The sequence below is a fragment of the Asparagus officinalis genome, chromosome 7 (genome assembly GCF_001876935.1).
Source record: "Asparagus officinalis chromosome 7, Aspof.V1, whole genome shotgun sequence".
NCBI classification, from domain to species: Eukaryota; Viridiplantae; Streptophyta; class Magnoliopsida; order Asparagales; family Asparagaceae; genus Asparagus; species Asparagus officinalis.
In genome coordinates this window covers 36499608-36520946 of record NC_033800.1, presented here as the reverse complement: position 1 = coordinate 36520946, position 21339 = coordinate 36499608, and the positions used below count along the sequence as shown (strand labels likewise).

The 21339-nt window shown below is 43.3% G+C and overlaps 1 long non-coding RNA gene across 2 annotated transcripts; it reads right to left on the bottom strand.

Moving 5' to 3' along the window:
- On the bottom strand, positions 10935-14891 carry LOC109849552. 2 transcript variants are annotated; one of them, XR_002249162.1, is made up of 8 exons: positions 14767-14891; positions 14636-14691; positions 14484-14538; positions 14155-14270; positions 13986-14051; positions 12677-12793; positions 11877-11964; positions 10935-11021 (listed from the first exon to the last, which is right to left on the bottom strand). It is a non-coding gene; the product is annotated as an uncharacterized LOC109849552 (long non-coding RNA). The 2 variants fall into 2 exon arrangements; XR_002249161.1 differs by lacking the exons at positions 10935-11021; positions 11877-11964 and having other exon boundaries at positions 11975-12793.

The following is a 21339-nucleotide window of genomic DNA, read 5'->3' as shown; positions in this document are numbered from 1 at the left end:
AAGATGTGGGAAATTCTCAACAATAAGTACCTTACGAAGAGTGTTGAGAACCGGTTGCACTTGCTGCGAAGGTTATTCAGATTCCAGATGTCCAGAGGTACCTCGCTTGCGGCTCATGTGAACAACTACACTAAGTTGTTGTCGGACTTGGCGAACGTGGATGAGAAGATCACAGATGAGTACAAGGCTATTATTCTTTTGGGCTCCTTACCGGATGAGGAGTATGATACCTTCGTGCTTACGTTGCTGAACGGGAGATCTTCTATCACTTATAGTGAAGTGACTAACGCATTGACGAACTATGATTTGAGGAGGAAGGATAAGGAGACTTCCCGCGCTAGTACTTCAGGAGAGGCCTTGTCGGCGAGAGGTAGAAGCTCATATCAGAAAGGTGGAAACAGAGGGAGGTCAAAGTCAAGAGGTCGTCACCAGCTTGGAAAGAATCAATGTGCATTCTGCAAGGAGCAGGGACATTGGAAAAGAGATTGCCCGAAAGTCAAAGAAAAGGAGAATAGCAAGAATAAGGGCCCGAAGGCCAATGAGGTGAATGTTGCGAAAGGCGATGATTCCGATGATTCGAGCTTTTCTCTTTTGATTACTCCGGAGGTGAACCATTTGGATGCATCGGAGTGGATGCTTGATTCTGGCGCTACTTATCATGTGACTCCTAGGCGAGATTGGTTCTCATCATTTGAGAGACTCGATGGGGGTGTTGTGGTCATGGGAAATGATCAATCCTGTGGCGTTCGTGGGATAGGTACTGTGAGGATTCGGATGCACGATGGAGTAGTCCGTGAGCTGAAGGAGGTGAGATTCGTTCCTCAACTTAAGAAGAATCTTATCTCAGTGGGGGCTTTGGAGGCGAAGGGATTCAGGGTGACCTTTGAGGATGCTGTAGCAAAGGTTACTAAGGGATCTTTGGTGGTGATGAAGGGAGTCCGAAATCATAATTTATATTATCTGAAGGGGAGCACCGAGATTGGCCAGGTTGCTTCGGCGATTTCAGAGGCGGACATGAGCAGACTTTGGCACTACAGGCTAGGGCATACAGGTGAAAAGTCACTGCAGGCATTGTGCAAGCAGGGGCTTTTGAAGGGAGCCAAGAGTGGTAAAGTAGAATTCTGTGAGCACTGTGTACTTGGCAAGAAGACGAAGGTGAAGTTCGGGACGGCCATTCATAGGACGAGGGGCATCTTGGACTACGTGCACACAGATGTTTGGGGTCCCACTAAGACGGCATCACTTGGTGGTCGACATTGGTTCGTCACGTTCGTTGATGACTATTCTAGGCGATGTTGGGTGTACACCATGAAGCATAAGAGTGAAGTCCTAGATTTGTTTGTGGAGTGGAAGAAGAGATTGGAACTGCAGACTGGGAGAAAGATCAAGACGTTGCGATCCGACAACGGCGGCGAGTATACCTCAGACCCCTTTCTGCAGCTATGTCGAGACGAGGGCATAGAGAGGCACTTCACAGTTAGTCATACACCGCAGCAGAATGGGGTGGCGGAGAGATTGAATCGGTCTTTGCTGGAGAAGATTCGATGTTTATTGGCGCATAGTGGTTTGGAGAAGATCTTTTGGGCTGAGGCACTTTCTTATGCGAGCCACCTCATTAACAGGCTGCCTTCATCTGCGATTGAGGGGAAGACCCCTATGGAGATGTGGTCGGGAGAGACAGCACATGACTATGACCAGCTTAAGGTATTTGGTTGCCCTGCATATTATCATGTTAGAACTGATAAGTTGGAACCTCGAGCTAGGAAGGCCATATTTGTAGGATTCAAGCGTGGTGTCAAGGGATACAAGCTTTGGGATCCAGTTGATAAGAAGATTGTGCTGAGTAGGGACGTCACATTCGATGAGGCTTCTATCTTGAAGCTTCCCAGCTCTCATCAGGTGGAGAGCAACCCGACAGAGGAGATTTCGCAGGTGGTGGAGATTGATGCAGCTCCACAGAGTCCAGATAGTGCAGTATCCATGAGAGTGCCGACTGAGGTGACGCCAGGCGAGCACGACGGTGATGCGGAGGATACGGGTACTCATGAGCAGGATCAGGGACCGACGGCTCAGGTTCAGGATTCTATTGCGGCACGGAGACAGAGGAGAGACATACGGGTGCCAGCACGGTATGCCGACACAGTTGCATATGCACTTCCGGTGGAGAGTATCGATGAGATGGTGCCTACTACATTCAGAGAGGCCGAGCAGAGTTCGGAGGCTGATTCGTGGCAGGTGGCTATGCAGGAGGAGATGGAGTCTCTTCACAAGAACGATACATGGAAGCTTGTAGAGCTTCCAAAGGGGCGGAAGGCGATTGGGTGCAAGTGGGTGTACACGAAGAAGGAGGGCATTGAGGGCACTCCAGTGAGGTTCAAGGCTAGGTTGGTTGCGAAGGGCTATGCACAGGAGGAAGGTATTGATTACAATGAGGTTTTCTCTCCGGTGGTGAAGCATTCGTCGATTCGGATTTTGCTAGCTTTGGTGGCACAGTATGGATTGGAGTTAGATCAGTTGGATGTGAAGACAGCATTTCTTCATGGTGATCTTGATGAAGAAATATATATGACTCAGCCATTGGGATTCCGAGCTGCAGGGAAAGATAAGTTGGTTTGCAGGCTAAAGAAATCGCTATACGGTTTGAAGCAGTCTCCTCGACAGTGGTATAGGCGATTTGATGGTTTTATGCTTGGTCATTCGTACACTCGGAGCCAGTTTGATCCTTGCGTGTATTTTCGCAAGTTGAGAGGAGGTGCGTACATTTATTTATTGCTTTATGTCGATGACATGTTGGTTGCTTCAAGTTCCAGGTCAGCTATAGATGAGTTGAAGATTCAGCTTTCGAATGAGTTTGAGATGAAGGACTTGGGCGAGGCGAAGCGCATTTTAGGGATGGAGATCGGCAGAGACAAGAAGAAGGGCAGAATTTGTTTGACACAGGTGGCTTATTTGAAGAAGGTTCTACAGCGATTCCATGTTAGCATGGATACGAAGCCAGTTAGTGTACCGTTGGGAGCCCATTTGAAGCTTTCAGCTGACCTTTCACCGAAGTCAGTTGAAGACCGTGAGTTGATGTCGAAGACTCCATATGCGAGCGCAGTTGGGAGCTTGATGTACGCGATGGTATGTACGAGGCCGGATTTGTCACAGGCAGTGAGCATGGTGTCGAGATACATGCACGATCCAGGAGTGGGTCATTGGGATGCCGTGAGATGGATTTTGAGGTACATTCTAGGTACGCTCAATGTTGGTTTGGTTTATGAGCGGGACACTACAGGTGGGCAGTTATGCATTGGCTATGTTGATTCGGATTATGCCGGGGATTTGGATAAGCGCCGATCTACAACGGGGTATGTGTTCACCTTGACCCGTGCGCCGGTGTGTTGGAGATGCACCTTACAGTCGACGGTGGCTTTGTCTACGACGGAGGCAGAGTATATGGCAGTTACGGAGGCTGTGAAGGAGGCTATTTGGCTTCGAGGACTTCTGGAAGAACTTGGTATATCGCAGCGATCCGTCACTATTCATTGTGATAGCATGAGTGCTATATATTTGGCGAAGAATCAGGTTTTTCATGCGAGGACGAAGCACATTGACGTTCGTTATCACTTCGTTCGAGATGTTCTTGAAGATGGCGATGTGGAGATTGTGAAGGTCCATACGAAGGATAATCCGGCGGATATGCTCACGAAGGTGGTTCCAAGCAACAAGTTTGATCATTGCAGAAACTTGTTGAATATTTGTGATTGTTGAGGCCGTTGGCGGCCATTTGGATGAACTACGGGCGGCTTGATCCCTTGGGAGAGGGGGTACGTAGGCAACCATGGTGGTGCAGCCGTATTTGGAGAGACGACACATTGATGCTCTTGGTTTGGTGTCGGCTCATTTTTGGCAAAATTCGCCGAGGTGGAGAATTGTGGAGAAATCAGGAAAAGAATCAGAAAAACCAGAAAAACTGGCATAAGTCGACTCATGCACTGTGCACGAGTCGACTTACGATCTGCAGCCGAATTGTGATTTTAGCCTCTGTCAAGTCGACTTAGCATGACTGTTAAGTCGACTTATGGCAAGTCGACTTAACAGTCTGTTAAGTCGACTTATGAAGTGTTCTCCAGTTGTTGATTTTCTCTCTGTCAAGTCGACTTGTGCACACTGATAAGTCGACTTATAGCGGGTTTTTTGCATACGCAGGTTTCCTATTTGCAGTCTGATTGGGGTTTTGTTTTGATATAAATAGGGAAACGATTTGTGAGGGTTTTTTATCAGAGATTGAGGAATCTTTTGAGCATTGTGAGAGGGAGATATTGTGAGCAAGGTGAGATCTTTGGTTGAGGGTTAGTTTGAGAGAATTTGTGTGATTGTAACCCTTTGTACTCTCCTTGATTTAGTGAAATCTCCCCATCCTCTCCCCGTGGACGTAGGCAAATTGCCGAACCACGTATATCTCTGTGTTTGGATTGATTTGGCTTTATTGGTTGGATTTGTGCAAGAGTTTGTCTTTCTTCTACTCGTGATCACAGGTTCGTTGTGAGTTCGTGCAAGGCTTCCGCAAAGGCGCGCGACAAGTGGTATCAGAGCTCAGATTCAGATCTAGGGTTTTGGATTAGGTGGAGGAAGATTCAGTTTGAAGCTTGGTTCTTGGAGTTCTAGGCTTTGGTGGAGTTAGGGTTTGAAGTTGCCGTTGAAGATCTCGCTTTCCTCGTGTGGTTAGGAGTTCTATTTGGAATCCAATCTAGGGTTCAGTTGGGTAATTTCTTATTCTTTCAAAGTTTGGATCTTTCTCTACAATTTGGAAGTTGTGATTATGGGTGAAGTAATTGGTGAAAGCAGCAAGATGACAGGCACAGTTCAAGTGGGTTTTCAGAACACTAAGATTAGTGTTGTGAAATATGACGGCAAGATCAATTTTGGTTTGTGGATGAGCGACGTACAGGATGCGCTCAATGCTCAAAATCTGGAGGAGACCATCATGGTCGATGTGAGGCCACCTAAATATGAAGAGGCGATATGGGAAAAGATGAATCGAAATGCTTGCGGGGTGATCAGGTCCTGTTTGGAACAGGAGCTGAAATACGATGTGATTGGGGTGACGTCTGCGATGAAGATGTGGGAAATTCTCAACAATAAGTACCTTACGAAGAGTGTTGAGAACCGGTTGCACTTGCTGCGAAGGTTATTCAGATTCCAGATGTCCAGAGGTACCTCGCTTGCGGCTCATGTGAACAACTACACTAAGTTGTTGTCGGACTTGGCGAACGTGGATGAGAAGATCACAGATGAGTACAAGGCTATTATTCTTTTGGGCTCCTTACCGGATGAGGAGTATGATACCTTCGTGCTTACGTTGCTGAACGGGAGATCTTCTATCACTTATAGTGAAGTGACTAACGCATTGACGAACTATGATTTGAGGAGGAAGGATAAGGAGACTTCCCGCGCTAGTACTTCAGGAGAGGCCTTGTCGGCGAGAGGTAGAAGCTCATATCAGAAAGGTGGAAACAGAGGGAGGTCAAAGTCAAGAGGTCGTCACCAGCTTGGAAAGAATCAATGTGCATTCTGCAAGGAGCAGGGACATTGGAAAAGAGATTGCCCGAAAGTCAAAGAAAAGGAGAATAGCAAGAATAAGGGCCCGAAGGCCAATGAGGTGAATGTTGCGAAAGGCGATGATTCCGATGATTCGAGCTTTTCTCTTTTGATTACTCCGGAGGTGAACCATTTGGATGCATCGGAGTGGATGCTTGATTCTGGCGCTACTTATCATGTGACTCCTAGGCGAGATTGGTTCTCATCATTTGAGAGACTCGATGGGGGTGTTGTGGTCATGGGAAATGATCAATCCTGTGGCGTTCGTGGGATAGGTACTGTGAGGATTCGGATGCACGATGGAGTAGTCCGTGAGCTGAAGGAGGTGAGATTCGTTCCTCAACTTAAGAAGAATCTTATCTCAGTGGGGGCTTTGGAGGCGAAGGGATTCAGGGTGACCTTTGAGGATGCTGTAGCAAAGGTTACTAAGGGATCTTTGGTGGTGATGAAGGGAGTCCGAAATCATAATTTATATTATCTGAAGGGGAGCACCGAGATTGGCCAGGTTGCTTCGGCGATTTCAGAGGCGGACATGAGCAGACTTTGGCACTACAGGCTAGGGCATACAGGTGAAAAGTCACTGCAGGCATTGTGCAAGCAGGGGCTTTTGAAGGGAGCCAAGAGTGGTAAAGTAGAATTCTGTGAGCACTGTGTACTTGGCAAGAAGACGAAGGTGAAGTTCGGGACGGCCATTCATAGGACGAGGGGCATCTTGGACTACGTGCACACAGATGTTTGGGGTCCCACTAAGACGGCATCACTTGGTGGTCGACATTGGTTCGTCACGTTCGTTGATGACTATTCTAGGCGATGTTGGGTGTACACCATGAAGCATAAGAGTGAAGTCCTAGATTTGTTTGTGGAGTGGAAGAAGAGATTGGAACTGCAGACTGGGAGAAAGATCAAGACGTTGCGATCCGACAACGGCGGCGAGTATACCTCAGACCCCTTTCTGCAGCTATGTCGAGACGAGGGCATAGAGAGGCACTTCACAGTTAGTCATACACCGCAGCAGAATGGGGTGGCGGAGAGATTGAATCGGTCTTTGCTGGAGAAGATTCGATGTTTATTGGCGCATAGTGGTTTGGAGAAGATCTTTTGGGCTGAGGCACTTTCTTATGCGAGCCACCTCATTAACAGGCTGCCTTCATCTGCGATTGAGGGGAAGACCCCTATGGAGATGTGGTCGGGAGAGACAGCACATGACTATGACCAGCTTAAGGTATTTGGTTGCCCTGCATATTATCATGTTAGAACTGATAAGTTGGAACCTCGAGCTAGGAAGGCCATATTTGTAGGATTCAAGCGTGGTGTCAAGGGATACAAGCTTTGGGATCCAGTTGATAAGAAGATTGTGCTGAGTAGGGACGTCACATTCGATGAGGCTTCTATCTTGAAGCTTCCCAGCTCTCATCAGGTGGAGAGCAACCCGACAGAGGAGATTTCGCAGGTGGTGGAGATTGATGCAGCTCCACAGAGTCCAGATAGTGCAGTATCCATGAGAGTGCCGACTGAGGTGACGCCAGGCGAGCACGACGGTGATGCGGAGGATACGGGTACTCATGAGCAGGATCAGGGACCGACGGCTCAGGTTCAGGATTCTATTGCGGCACGGAGACAGAGGAGAGACATACGGGTGCCAGCACGGTATGCCGACACAGTTGCATATGCACTTCCGGTGGAGAGTATCGATGAGATGGTGCCTACTACATTCAGAGAGGCCGAGCAGAGTTCGGAGGCTGATTCGTGGCAGGTGGCTATGCAGGAGGAGATGGAGTCTCTTCACAAGAACGATACATGGAAGCTTGTAGAGCTTCCAAAGGGGCGGAAGGCGATTGGGTGCAAGTGGGTGTACACGAAGAAGGAGGGCATTGAGGGCACTCCAGTGAGGTTCAAGGCTAGGTTGGTTGCGAAGGGCTATGCACAGGAGGAAGGTATTGATTACAATGAGGTTTTCTCTCCGGTGGTGAAGCATTCGTCGATTCGGATTTTGCTAGCTTTGGTGGCACAGTATGGATTGGAGTTAGATCAGTTGGATGTGAAGACAGCATTTCTTCATGGTGATCTTGATGAAGAAATATATATGACTCAGCCATTGGGATTCCGAGCTGCAGGGAAAGATAAGTTGGTTTGCAGGCTAAAGAAATCGCTATACGGTTTGAAGCAGTCTCCTCGACAGTGGTATAGGCGATTTGATGGTTTTATGCTTGGTCATTCGTACACTCGGAGCCAGTTTGATCCTTGCGTGTATTTTCGCAAGTTGAGAGGAGGTGCGTACATTTATTTATTGCTTTATGTCGATGACATGTTGGTTGCTTCAAGTTCCAGGTCAGCTATAGATGAGTTGAAGATTCAGCTTTCGAATGAGTTTGAGATGAAGGACTTGGGCGAGGCGAAGCGCATTTTAGGGATGGAGATCGGCAGAGACAAGAAGAAGGGCAGAATTTGTTTGACACAGGTGGCTTATTTGAAGAAGGTTCTACAGCGATTCCATGTTAGCATGGATACGAAGCCAGTTAGTGTACCGTTGGGAGCCCATTTGAAGCTTTCAGCTGACCTTTCACCGAAGTCAGTTGAAGACCGTGAGTTGATGTCGAAGACTCCATATGCGAGCGCAGTTGGGAGCTTGATGTACGCGATGGTATGTACGAGGCCGGATTTGTCACAGGCAGTGAGCATGGTGTCGAGATACATGCACGATCCAGGAGTGGGTCATTGGGATGCCGTGAGATGGATTTTGAGGTACATTCTAGGTACGCTCAATGTTGGTTTGGTTTATGAGCGGGACACTACAGGTGGGCAGTTATGCATTGGCTATGTTGATTCGGATTATGCCGGGGATTTGGATAAGCGCCGATCTACAACGGGGTATGTGTTCACCTTGACCCGTGCGCCGGTGTGTTGGAGATGCACCTTACAGTCGACGGTGGCTTTGTCTACGACGGAGGCAGAGTATATGGCAGTTACGGAGGCTGTGAAGGAGGCTATTTGGCTTCGAGGACTTCTGGAAGAACTTGGTATATCGCAGCGATCCGTCACTATTCATTGTGATAGCATGAGTGCTATATATTTGGCGAAGAATCAGGTTTTTCATGCGAGGACGAAGCACATTGACGTTCGTTATCACTTCGTTCGAGATGTTCTTGAAGATGGCGATGTGGAGATTGTGAAGGTCCATACGAAGGATAATCCGGCGGATATGCTCACGAAGGTGGTTCCAAGCAACAAGTTTGATCATTGCAGAAACTTGTTGAATATTTGTGATTGTTGAGGCCGTTGACGGCCATTTGGATGAACTACGGGCGGCTTGATCCCTTGGGAGAGGGGGTACGTAGGCAACCATGGTGGTGCAGCCGTATTTGGAGAGACGACACATTGATGCTCTTGGTTTGGTGTCGGCTCATTTTTGGAAAAATTCGCCGAGGTGGAGAATTGTGGAGAAATCAGGAAAAGAATCAGAAAAACCAGAAAAACTGGCATAAGTCGATTCATGCACAAGGCTAAGTCGACTTATGGTAAGTCGACTTGTCTGCGTGCACGAGTCGACTTACGATCTGCAGCAGAATTGTGTTTTTTGCCTCTGTTAAGTCGACTTATCAGGCATCATAAGTCGACTTACGATCTCATCTCCAATTGTTGTTTTTTCCTCTGCCAAGTCGACTTATACCCTCTGTTAAGTCGACTTATATCGGGTTTTTTTGCATACGCAGGTTTCCTATTTGCAGTCAAATTGGGGTTTTGTTTTGGTATAAATAGGGAAACGATTTGTGAGGGTTTTACATCAGAGATTAAGGAATCTTTTGAGCATTGTGAGAGGGAGATATTGTGGGCAAGGTGAGATCTTTGGTTGAGGGTTAGTTTGAGAGTTCTTGTGTGATTGTAACCCTTTGTACTCTCCTTGAATTAGTGAAATCTCCCCATCCTCTCCCCGTGGACGTAGGCAAATTGCCGAACCACGTATATCTCTGTGTTTGGATTGATTTGGCGTTATTGGTTTGATTTGTGCAAGAGTTTGGCTTTCTTCTACTCGTGATCACAGGTTCATTGTGAGTTCGTGCAAGGCTTCCGCATAGGCGCGCGACAGAAAAATCATGATATGGGGGAAGAAATGGGTTCGGTCATATATATAAGGGGGAGGGAATCCACCAGAAATAGTCGGGGTTGGCAACCTCGACTATTTCATGACTTAGTCCCTCCCCCATTTTCAGGTTGAGGGTTGTTGCGAGTCTTTGCTAAATGATCGGGGTTGGGAACCCCGACCATTTCGACTTCGTGCTTCAAAATGATCGGGTTTCTAACCCCGTCCATTTTGTGCCATCACCAAATTATTCGGGCTTTCGAACCCAGACTTGTTTAGCTACATGCGAGGTCCTAGTTAGTCGGGGTTGGCAATCCCGACTAATTAGGACCGTGGTTTTTTTAAAACGATCCACTTTCTGACCACGGAGCTGATGTGGAGAGAACATTGGTCGATTTTGATAGAAAAAAGTTTGGAGTGGGTCGATTTTTGGGATTAAAAATATGAATGTGTTTATTTTGAAAATTTGTTCGATCCAAATATAAGCAATCAAAATATAGAAGAATAGAAATACGAGGAAGAGGATACAAAGCCAAGTAAGTAATCAAATTAAACTACTGAGAGAGAGAGAGAAGACTAAGGTCATGATGCAACAGAAGAAAACAACTTGTTTGAACGTGTGAGAAAATATCTAAAGAAAAAGGCATGCTTCTCTACTAGCAAAACTATAAATGGTTTAAACATAAAAAAATCATTGACTAGTTCGGATAGCGTAAAGCGGGTTATCGGGATCCATTTGTTTTGTAAACCCAAAATGCAACAAAATCTTTTACCTCCACATTTTCAATTTATTTCTTTGGAATAACTAACTACAACATTCCACTGCTAAATAATGAGGTATCCTAGACGGAAAATTCCGTCTAGGATACCCAGAATTCCGTCTAGAATGCGTATTCTAGACGGAATTCCGTCTAGAATAGGCGTCTAGTATGTTTCCGTCTAGGATGAATTATTCTAGACGGAAATTCCGTCTAGAATACATCCTAGACGGAATATTCTAGACGGAATTCAAAACCGTCTAGAATACATCCTAGACGGATTATTCTAGACGGAATTTCCGTCTAGAATAATTTATCCTAGATGGAAAAAAATTCCGTCTAGAATGAGTATTCTAGACGGAAATTTCCGTCTAGAATACTCATTCTAGACGGAATTTGATGTTTTTAATTTTTTTTTAATTTTTTATTTTTAAAAAAACATCCTAGACGGAATTTGAGTATCCTAGACGAAATTTCCGTCTAGGATACTATGCTACAGTAGTTTTTTTTTTTTTGCCAGTCCAATTTTCTGTCCACATCTTAGGACTCGTTTCATTGTTTGGCTTGAAGCTATCACAATAAAAACCATTGCAAGTATTTATCTGATAAACCAAATAAAAATATAAGTTTCCCTCAAAAATATTAAAGTAGATCAGTACTGTTACAACTGAGAATACAATATTGCATAAGTTTTATTGCATAAGTTGTTCACAAGAGCTCTAGGAAGTCTTATTGCATAAGTTTGTTTTCACTGAGAATACAAAAAACCTCTTAACAACATGATGTTAACTAAGCATATACTAGAGCATCTCAACAAGTATTGTGATCTCAAAAGGTCATGACCAGACAACAGATTTCAGAAGACATTCACATAAGCAAGCACGACAATGATATAGCAAGAAACATGAAAATCATTAGCTACGTGTTCTATATAACTGACAGATTTGAAAATATCAAAGCAGGGACTAATACCACACGAACTTAAGAATTAACCCATCTTATTAGTAATTCCAGTGATTTGAAAAACTAATATCACAGCAAGTTAAGAATTAATTGGGAGACTTAATTAATAGCACTTCCAATAATCAAATTTAGGGAGTTAAGAATTGAGCACAAGTTAAACATTAAACCTGAGGTGTTCAATGTGTGAGAGTCCATATACTTCATTACAAACTTAAAATCATCCAAGCCAAACTATCACTAGTTGATTATGTTGACATTGAGTTTGCGCAGACACGTCTATATACACAATGACTAAACATAGTAATGTTAAAACAATGTTAATGTAACACAACAAGAGTATAGAAATATTTCCAATCTAACTAAAGAAATATTCAGTTCATATTAAGTTACTTTCATTCTGATAATTTCAAACTTTTGTAACTACATAATCTTAAATTTGCATTTCTCAACTTCCCAAAATCAGCAGAACTCTGAATAGGTTTAATTTCTTTTACCTGCTTCGTGATGTCATCTGCCTTCTCTTCCATGAACCAAAGAACCACCTCTCTCCCTGCTGCCTCCGAGAGCTTCCTCTCCAATTTACTTTTATAATTATGTCAAGACTATTAGAAACTTAATCGAGCATTGACTAACATGGTAAATGCACTAGCAGGTAGAAAAGAAATGTTATATTGCAATGGACTGATGTACAGGATATGGAGATAGTAGGCAACAGAAAGAAAAGAAACATCTAATGATAATTATGTCTCTATAACACTTCTAAACTTCTTAATTTAAAGCTCTCCTCTGGTGTTGATTTTGAGTTTCAATTCAAATCCTACTAGCAAAATAGAAATTGTTCAGTTGCAAATTATACATATTATTTTAGGAGTAAAATTACCCCTGACCAGTTAAGAACACCATAACTCTTTATTACACATCTGGAAGGCACTCATAGAACATCACTTCACATGATGCCACCTGAGACATTATTGCCAACAACTACAAAAACCAACTCTCACATGATGTACAAGTTTAATACTTACGTTCTCCAGTTCTTCTACACATCCATATTAGCATTTCCCAATTTCCATGTTTATTATGTTATCTTGAACCCTCTATCGCTTAATAATAGAAGTATATCCAGGTCTCATATTAATAATTCAAACTTTTCCTTAAGAGTAAGAATTGAACTAAGAGTCTGCACTGAGATGAACATAACTAAGGACTAATGTAAGGTATTAATTAAAAGTAAGTATTACTGTTGAAATAGGTAGGCAACTTGATTTAGATAAATTCCAAACCAGTGATTTACTTTTTCCATCAATATGAGAGCTTCAGGATCCCTTGGAGGCCATGAAACTTCTTCAGCTTCAGCGACTACTGGGTTTAGAATTTCCTTAAGTATATCTGTTTTAGATTCTATCTTCTCCTGCATCAAAGAAAACATAACTTTAGCAAATTAAGTCATATTCTAATTGAAAGAAAATCTAAATCTTAAACTTAAAGTCACGAAAACATATCTCTGCCACATTATTAGGAAATCTAAAGACAGAAGGTATGGCCAAGTTAGAGGATAAACTATAGTATAACATTCAATTTATGTCGACATAGTAGGAAACATGTCTTTTTCCAGGGAAAGATAAAGTAATTAAAAAAATCGATAGCACAAAACAATTTCTGCTACTATTCTTGCAACTGAAATAGATAGAAATGAATACAGAACATGAAGCACGATTATGTATGCAAGAAGAAAATGAAAACAAATTAATTGGTAGAGAAGTCAAGTAACGGCATGTTTCATATAGACAAGCAATGCACACAGCTAATCAAGGGAAGGAAAGTTTTTTTTTAAGTACTACAGTATAACATCCAGACAGTAGCCTTACCCTCATGATGACACCAAATAATAATTAGTCATATCATTGACAGAGAATATTCGCTATAAGGTTAAGCTTTGTTAAATTGTAAGAAAGAAGGGGTAAGGAGGATCTATTCTAACGCTGCCTCAATTGTAAGAAAGAAGGGGTAAGGAGGATCTATTCTAACGCTGCCTCTAATGAAATAAGTTCATCATTATGCTGATACATATAGTTTCAGCAGTAAAAACTATTCTAACGCTGCCTCTAATGAAATAAGTTCATCATTATGCTGATACATATAGTTTCAGCAGTAAAAACCAGAACAATGGTAAAAAAATGTTAAGATCAGCCTGGATTGTTGGATTATTCTTTCTAACTGTTGGTACCTGAAGCAGTAGCAGAAACAACTGCTTCTATTTCATTAGTGTAAAAAGTGCATCAATTTCCACACCTGCTTCTAGCCAGAAATCAGGATTGAAAGCAGCTCGTAGGTAGATACACCAAACGATAAAGATCAAGTATCATGGTTAATGTACAGTGACGAATATAAGAAAAGGAAAAAGAGAAAGAAAAGTAGGGTTCCCTGAATAAGGTTCAAACTCAGAACTACCAAGTGAAAGTAACAAATATTGAAGAAACAATGTATTTTCTTTACAGTTGTTCATGCATTTAAAAGTTTAGAAAACTTTACAGCAGTATTAGTAAAGTCACTACTTAATGGCATCCATACTTCATTAGCATTTAAATATGAGGGGACATTACATTAGTTTTGTGAACCAGGCGATCAACTATGCTCATTATAGACACTGCCAATTCCTCATAATCCTTCTGCAAAGTAGAATATCATTTTCAGATGAAGATATCATGTTATACAATGTAAATTTCCAAATGGTTTTACAAGTTGAAAATTTAAATAAGAAAAATTATCAACCCAGTAAAAAACCATGCTTTATCATCTTCGGATTTGCATGTGTCCGTTCGAGCAGCAAGCCGAATCCAAAAGCCCTCATTAAATGCCAGGACGTTTTCGACAACAAGTTGTTCAAGCTAGTAAAAGAACAAAAATTAACACGTCAGCTATTTAATCTACATAGAACATTCATATTTCTGTGGAGTCAATAAGAAGGAGAAAAGTACAACAGTATGTTAATTACTGAAAAGCATTGGAATATAAAGAAATTCATGAAGAGCCGTGTCAAAACTCAAAAGACTGAGAAGACGTCTTTTGAATGAGATAAATTAACAACAAAAGTAGAATACCTTAGTTCCAATTGCCAAATCGCTCCAATTTCCCCTCACACAAGCTCAATCTCTCCTACGATTTAAACACATATGCTTAATTATCAATCTCTTAGCAGAAAACAACTAACCCCACAAAAATATTAGACGATAAAATCGAGATAAATTCTTACAATCTCAGTTTTGATAGGATGATCATTTGGTCGAATTCCACTACACCTCAATCTTGCTGCTCAAAGAAAAAGGGAAAAAAGAATTTTTATGAAAGCAAAATAATCAATGAGCTAGGGTTAGGGCTTTATACCTGCCAACAGAGAGGAAGCGGATTGGGCGAGCACGAGGAAAGCACGTGCCCGCTGGAGCGGCAGTAGCTCGTCGAGGAATCCGGGCTCTGCCGCCGACAAGAAGTTGAGGAGATTCGTTTGGAGATCGTCGACACAATCTAGGGTTTCTTGGCGGCTCTTGGTGGAGGCTGGGTGGGATTTGGAGGGGGGGAGAAGCTTGCGGAGCGGCAGGCAAAGCCGCGCCAGGGTAGCGGATCGCGGAGTGGCGGCCGACGGCTTGGACTCGAGGTTGTCGGAGAGGGGGAGAGCTTGGAGAGGGCGTCGCCGGGTCGGAGACATCGTACTGGACGGTGGTGACGGAGGGAAGGGGAGGGGCGGACGGCGGGAGTTTTGTCGGAGATGTGAAGGAGAGAGAAGACCGGCGAGGCGGGCTGAGGAGGAGCGGGGGAGGGGTCGGGGGTGAGGTTGAGGAGGGAGAGGGTGAGGAGGGGGAGGCGGTGGAGGGAGGAGTAGGAGTTGAGGATTTGGGGGTGGGGAGGCGCTGAAATTTCGATTTGGGGGGAAAATAAGAAGGGGACTGGGGTTTTGACGCTTTATTATTTTTTTTAAAATTTCCACGTATCCTAGACGGAAATTTCCGTCTAGGATACATTCTAGACGGAAATTTCGGTCTAGGATACGCGAAAATTTTAAAAAAAATAATAAAAATAAAACAACCGTCTAGAATACTATTCTAGACGGAAATTTCCGTCTAGAATGTTTTATTCTAGACGGAATATTCTAGACGGAAATTTTCCGTCTAGTTTAATACATTCTAGACGGAAAAAATCCCGTCTAGAATATTCCGTCTAGAATACATGATTTTCTACTAGTGTTCAAATTCACTTCTCACTTACTTCCTCTCCCTTAACCAAACTTGCCTAATCTCATTCTGATCTAGCTTCCCTCCCTCGCCCTCTTCACCTTCTTCACTGCCAACATCTCCTCTATATTTATACCACTTAGCACACAAAACATAAACCCCAAAGTTTGCACAACTCAAAACGGCCAGAAACCAGTAGAACCTATCCACGTGATTCTTATTAAAATCCCTTCCATAAAGCCACCCCTCACCGATCGCCTTCCTTCCCGTTACCGCCTCCACCACCGTCACAAACACCGAACTCAAAAAATAGCCCATCGAAAGCGCCAGATACGAAAAAGAAGTCGCCAGCGACCTCATCCCTGAAGGCGCCTCCCTATAAAAGAATTCCATAAGTCCAACAAGCGTAAACATGTCTACGATGCCGAAAATTCCGAACTGGAACGAGAGCCAGAACAGGGATATTTTTTTCAGATGAAGATTGAAGGTGTTAGGCGCTTACCACACCGAAAGCAGCCACCAACTTTGAAAATGGAGAAGAAAACAAAAGAGCGGACCCCACAGTTACAGTAAAATATTAATATTTTATTGTGCATAGTGTTTTTCTAAAAACTATAAATAGGGCTCCAAATCCTTAAGGAAATCTCATCCCAGAAACAACTTCTTATATAGAAGAGTGAGAGAAAAAAAATAGAGAGAGTTTCTCCTTGTAAAAAGAAAGAGTTTGTAACTCTAGAGTTTTCTCCTCATAGTAGATTCTTTTATCCTTGCCCGTGGACGTAGGCAATCAAGTGCCGAACCACGTAAATCTGTGTGTCTATCATTTTATCTCTACTTTTGCTTTACTATTGCTGCGACCCTGCTCTATTGGGCCCCGGGTTTGTCCCAACAAGTGGTATCAGAGCCAACTTAGGGTACTTGTATATATCTACTTATCGTATGCTCTGTGGCTGCCACCAAAGGTGGATCCTCCACATCAGAAAATAAGTTAGGTTATCATTTACCCTTTGGAGGTGAAGGGTACTATTCACGAGTACAGTACTGTTCACAAGTACGGTACTATTCACAAGTACGGTACTATTCACGGATACAGTTACTGTTCATAAATACAGTACTATTTACGTGAAATAGTAAGAAGTTACTGTTCGTGGTAGAAGCAATGGCGGCGAAGTTCAAGATCGAGAAATTCGACGGGAGTAATTTCTCACTGTGGAAGTTGAAGATAAAGGCTATCTTGAGAAAAGATAATTGCTTGGCGGCCATCGGTGCAAGGCCGGACGACATCACAAATGATAAGAAGTGGAACGAGATGGACGAAAATGCTATTGCAAATCTCCATCTGGCATTAGCAGACGGGGTGCTGTCAAGCATAGAGGAGAAGAAGACAGCAAAGGAGATCTGGGATACTCTAACAAAGCTATATGAGGCGAAATCCATGCACAATAAAATCTTCTTAAAAAGGAGACTTTACACTCTGAGGATGGCGGAATCTACATCGATGACCGACCACATCAACACCCTAAACACACTGTTCTCCCAACTCACAACGTTGGGATATACAGTTGGTGCGAATGAACGTACAGAACTTCTACTTCAGAGTCTACCTGACTCGTATGATTAACTCATCATCAACCTGACGAACAACGTCCTCACGGACAATCTAGTCTTCGACGATGTTGCAGCCGCTGTTCTGGAGGAAGAAAATCGGCGCAAGAACAAGGAAGACAGGCAGACAAGTTCGCAGCAAGCGGAGGCCTTGTCGGTGACGAGAGGAAGATCAACAGAACGTGGCTCCAGTGGGAGTCATGCCCATGGTAGATCGAAATCACGAAGTAAGAAGAATATCAAATGCTACAACTGTGGCAAAAGAGGGCACGTCAAATCGGAGTGTTGGCACAACAAGAAGAGTGGAGATAAAAAGTCTTCAGAGCCATCAACATCTCAAGGATGCGTTGTCAGCACGTCAGAGGATGGTGAAATTCTATTCAGTGGAGCAACCACTGTTGATGAAGGCAGAAAGAAGTTTGCTGATGTCTGGCTTCTAGATTCAGCAGCCTCTTGGCACATGACCTCTCGGAGAGATTGGTTTCACAAATATGAACCTATCTCAGGAGGATCTGTATTCATGGGGAATGATCATGCCTTGGAGATTTGTGGTATTGGTACTATCAAAATCAAAATGTTTGATGGTATAATACGCACCATTCAAGATGTGCGACATGTGAAGGGCTTGAAGAAGAATCTATTGTCTTTGGGACAATTAGATGAGCTCGGGTGCAAGACTCATATAGAAAATGGAGTCATGAAGATTGTTAGAGGGGCGCTTGTGGTGATAAAAGGAGAAAAGATAGCTGCAAATCTGTACATGCTCAAGGGAGAGACTCTGCAGGAAGCTGATTCATGTGTGGCATCAACCAGCCGTGGAGAAGAACAAACCATGATGTGGCATCGCAAGCTAGGCCACATGTCAGAATGAGGCTTGAAGGTTCTCTCCGATCAGAAGCTTCTTCCTGGTCTTAATTCAGTAGCTCTTCCATTCTGCGAGCATTGTGTTACAAGCAAGCAGCATCGACTGAAGTTCAACACATCGAGTTCTAGAAGCAAGGCTATTCTGGAACTGGTTCATTCTGATGTATGGCAAGCACCAGTTACATCCTTAGGAGGAGCAAAGTACTTTGTGTCCTTTATTGATGATTACTCCAGGAGATGTTGGGTGTATCCTATCAAGAAGAAGGCGGATGTGTTCTCAGTCTTTAAAGCCTACAAAGCGCGGGTCGAGCTTGAATCTGAGAAGAAGATCAAGTATTTGAGGTCAGATAATGGAGGAGAATACACAGATGGTGAATTCCTAGCATTCTGCAAGCAATAAGGCATCAAAAGACAATTTAGTACGGCTTATACTCTACAACAAAATGGAGTGGCGGAGCGGATGAACAGAACTCTGTTGGAAAGAACAAGAGCTATGTTGGCAACTGCAAATCTGGAAAAAGTCTTTTGGGCGGAAGCAGTAAAAACCGCTTGTTATGTGGTGAATCAATCTCCATCAACTGCAATAAAATTGAAGACGCCAATGGAGATGTGGACTGACAAGCCAGCTGATTATTCCAACCTCCATATATTTGGATGTCCAGTGTACGTAATGTACAATGCCCAAGAAATTACAAAGCTGGATTCAAAATCCAGAAAATGCATATTCTTGGGGTATGCTGATGGAGTAAAGGGGTATCGCCTGTGGGATCCCACTGCCCGCAAGGTTATCATCAGCAGAGATGTTATCTTTGTAGAGAACCAACTACAAAGTAAAGAGAAAGAAAGCAGTTCAAGGAAGGACTCAGAGACTATAGCTGTTCAGGTAGAAGATAATCCGAATTCTTCTGAAGCAACACCGGAGCATGATGTACAAGAACCGGTCGAGTCCGAGGCTCCAGAAGTTCGAAGGTCAACTCGTGAGAGAAGACCACCGACTTGGCACTCGGAGTATATTACGGAGAGTAATGTTGCATACTGTCTTCTAACAGAAGATGGAGAGCCATCAACTTTTCATGAAGCTATAAATGGCACAGATGCATCTTTGTGGATGGCAGCAATGCAGGAAGAAATTGAAGCTCTCCATAAAAACAAGACTTGGGAACTTGTATCACTACCACAAGGAAGAAAGACCATTGGAAACAAATGGGTCTACAAGATCAAGTGAAACGGCGATGATCAGGTGAAGCGATATCGTGCTAGATTGGTGGTAAAAGGATATGCTCAGAAAGAAGGTATTGATTTTAATGAAATATTTTCTCCTGTAGTGCGACTAACAACAGTCCGAATAGTCCTGGCTATGAGCGCTATATTTGACTTACATCTAGAGCAGCTAGATGTGAAAACAGCATTTCTTCATGGAGATCTTAAAGAAGAAATTTACATGCTCCAACCAGAAGGTTTTGAAGAAAAAGAAAAAGAGAACTTGGTTTGCAGATTGAACAAATCTCTGTACGGTCTAAAACAGGCACCGAGGTGTTGGTATAAGAGATTTGATTCATTCATCATGAGCCTTAGATACAACAGACTTAATTCAGACCCTTGTGCATATTTCAAGAGGTTTGGTGAAAATAACTTTGTTATCTTATTGTTGTATGTTGACGACATGTTGGTTGCAGGCCCCAACAAAGATCGTATCCAAGAATTAAAGGCTCAGTTGGCTAGGGAATTTGAAATGAAGGATTTAGGATCTGCAAACAAGATTCTAGGGATTCAGAAGAACTATTTGAAGAAAATCTTGTGACGCTTTAACATGCAAGATTGTAAGTTAATTTCTACCCCACTTCTTGTTAATTTTATGTTTTCCTCCTGTATGAGTCCTAGCAGTGAAGAAGAGAGGATGGAGATGTCTCGAGTACCGTATGCATCAGCAGTGGGAAGCTTAATGTTCGTGATGATTTGTACAAGACTAGACATTGCACAAGCAGTGGGAGTGGTTAGTCGATACATGACGAATCCTGGTAAAGAGCATTAGAATGCTGTAAAGAGGGTTCTAAGATACATTCAAGGAACCTCAAATGTTGCATTATGTTATGGGGGATCTGATTTTATTGTCAGTGGATATGTTGATTCTGATTATGCAGGTGATCGTGATAATAGCAAATCCACCACAGGTTATGTGTTTGCACTTGCTGGCGGAGCTGTAAGCTGGGTTTCAAAACTGCAGTCAGTTGTGGCTACTTCAACAACAGAAGCAGAGTATGTAGCAGCTACACAAGCTAGTAAAGAAGCGATGTGGTTGAAGATGGTGCTGGAGGAACTCGGCTATGAACAAAAGAAGATTTCTCTATTTTGTGACAGTCAGAGTGTTTTGCATTTGGCAAGAAATCCGGCCTTTTATTCAAAGACCAAGCACATTCGAGTTCAGTATCACTTCGTTCGTGAGAAAGTGGAAGAAGGAACAATGGATATGCAGAAAATTCACACCAAGGACAACCTAGCAGATTTTTTGACAAAAGAAGTCCATACCGACAAATTTACTTGGTGTCGATCCTTTTGTGGTCTGTCAGAGACGTAAGCAACATGAAGATGGTAACATAGAAAGAATGATGTAAAGATATGATTGATGCTCAATCAAATCTTCAAGTGGGAGATTGTTAGGCGCCTACCATACCGAAAGCAGCCTCCAACTTTGAAAATGGAGAAGAAAACAAAAGAGCGGACCCTACAGCTATAGTAAAATATTAATATTTTATTGTGCATAGTGTTTTTCTAAAAACTATAAATAGGGCTCCAAATCCTTAAGGAAATCTCATCCCAGAAACAACTTCTTATATAGAAGAGTGAGAGAGAAAAAATAGAGAGAGTTTCTCCTTGTAAAAAGAGAGAGTTTGTAACTCCAGAGTTTTCTCCTCATAGTAGATTCTTCTATCCTTGCCCATGGACGTAGGCAATCAAGTGTCGAACCATGTAAATCTGTGTGTCTATCATTTTATCTCTACTTTTGCTTTACTATTGCTGCGACCCTTCTCTATTGGGCCCCGGGTTTGTCCCAACAGAAGGCGTTCCTGCGCTTGAGTTCTATAGCAGCGGCAACTGACATGGAGATGGTGGAGAGGACGAGCCCGACAGCGACACGCTAGAGGGGGGTGACTCCATTGGGGTGGCCGGTGAGGCGGCGGGCGAGGGGGACGAAGAAGAACTCGTAGAGGGGGACGAGGATGTTCATGAAGACAAGGGGGATGACGGGGATGGAGGAAGAAGG